This window comes from Nerophis ophidion, linkage group LG08 (assembly GCF_033978795.1).
Source record: "Nerophis ophidion isolate RoL-2023_Sa linkage group LG08, RoL_Noph_v1.0, whole genome shotgun sequence".
Lineage (NCBI taxonomy): Eukaryota > Metazoa > Chordata > Actinopteri > Syngnathiformes > Syngnathidae > Nerophis > Nerophis ophidion.
In genome coordinates, this window is record NC_084618.1 from 68,786,623 (window position 1) to 68,788,772 (window position 2,150).

At 32.9% G+C, this 2,150-nt stretch overlaps 1 long non-coding RNA gene across 1 annotated transcript in view; it reads left to right on the plus strand.

Moving 5' to 3' along the window:
• Positions 1-453, plus strand: part of LOC133557121 (uncharacterized) — a 6,378-nt gene extending 5,925 nt beyond the window's left edge. The window contains exon 3 of the long non-coding RNA XR_009807703.1: positions 1-453. This exon is cut by the window's left edge and continues 226 nt beyond it. This is a non-coding gene — a long non-coding RNA (uncharacterized LOC133557121).
• The last annotated feature ends 1,697 nt before the right edge of the window (positions 454-2,150 follow it).

Here is a 2,150-nt window from a genome sequence, read left to right on the forward strand (position 1 = left end):
CCTTACTTTAGATCCTAGACATTAATAACAGATACACTGTAAAAGTGGGGATTATTCCACTACCTTCTAGACAGTAATAATATTTGTACTAGATATCCTGCAAAAGTAGGCCCCTCCCCCTTTAGCAAAAAGATATATAACTTTTTTTTTTGGGGTGGTGGGGAAATAGGTCAGGTGTTATTTGCAGCATGTGTAGATGCTCATTTAAAGCCACAAAGCAATCGTATACACTGCAACAAAAACAAAAACACTCTTATCATATTTTTAAAACGTCTTATGTGTCTAATTAAAAAAAAAAAAAGATAATCATTAAATTATGTTATGAAGTGGTTAAACAAAAATAATGGAAGCTTATATTTTGACATTACAATAATTTAGTTTTATTTTTGAACAATTTATTAATAATAATATATTATTTGTGGCAAATTAATATAGTTTGATAATTTTTCTACTACCTATACCAATATATATTTTAATATTAATATCAATAATGATATTAATTTAAATAAAAGGCAATTAAATAATATTTAATTAAACATTTTATAACATTAATAGTTATTAACTAAGTCATTCATACTTTTAATGTCATCACTTGGACAAAATGATGAAGCAAAAATGATTAAAGCACAACTTATTCTGATGATAGTCCAATAATTTACTTTTATTCCCAAACAAATGTAAAATTTACATTAGTATGATGAATTTTATTTGGTATAAATTAACTACTTATACTAATATTATGTTTATATTGATATTACAAAAATTATTCACATAAAAAAGGGGTTATTAGTTAAAGGCCTACTGAAAGCCACTACTAGCGACCACGCAGTCTGATAGTTTATATATCAATGATGAAATATTAACATTGCAACACATGCCAATACGGCCGCTTTAGTTTACTAAATTGCAATTTTAAATTTCCCGGGAGTTTCGTCTTTGAAACGTCGTGTAATGATGACGTGTACGCAAGACGTCACGGGTTTTTAGGAAGTATGAGCGCTGCACACACACACAGCTAAAAGTCGTCTGCTTTAACGGCATAATTATACAGTATTTTGGACATCTGTGTTGCTGAATCTTTTGCAATGTGTTCAATTAATATTGGAGAAGTCACAGTAGAAAGATGGAGTTGGGAAGCTTTAGCCTTTAGCCACACAAACACACGGTGATTCCTTGTTTAAAAATTTCCTGGAGGTGAAACTGTCCTATGGATCAGAGCGCTGTCAAGCCAACATGGATCCCGACCACATGTCAACCAGCAGGTTTTGGTGAGAAATTTGTGGTTAAAAAGTTCTTACCGGAGAAAAGCCAAGCTTGTGCTGTCCAAAGCTGCCGTTGACTCCCCTGAGACACTGCGCGTCAACACACCCGTGGACACACCCTTCCGACTATCAGGTACTGTCAAACTCACTAAAACACTAGCAACACAATAGAATGATAAGGGATTTCCCAGAATTAACCTAGTAAAATTAGCTAAAAACATCGGAATCCGTCCCAATGCAACCGTGTTTTTTTTTTTTCTTTCTAGTCCGTCGCTATCATTATCCTCAAACACGAATCTTTCATCCTCGCTCAAATTAATGGGGAAATTGTCGTTTTTTCGGTCTGAATAGCTGTTTTTTTTGGAGGCTCCCACTAAAATCAATGTGAATATGTGAGGAGCCTTCACACGGGCGATGTCATCGTCTGCGACTTCCGGTCGAGGCAGGGCTTTTCTGTTAGCACTAAAAGTTGCGAACTTTACCGTGGATGTTCTCTACTAAATCCTTTCAGCAAAAATATGGCAATATCGCCAAATGATCAAGTATGACACATAGAATGGACCTGCTATCCCCGTTTGAATAAGAACATCTCATTTCAGTAGGCCTTTAATAGTATTTATAATAATATGTTGCTAAAATCTTAAATTCTATGACAAAAATTACATATATTTTTAAACTAATTTATTCATATCTTTATTGTCATTTTGCTGGAAAAATACTTTTTTTTCAATGCCATTCCACTAGTTTACTTTATACTTTTAAATACATTTATCAATTAAATTAATACGATGAATACAATTTTCATCAAATAGAATAGATTAGAATGGAAAGTACTTTATTGATCACTGGGGGAATTTCAGCACCATAGTTCGCTCACAATAAACAATA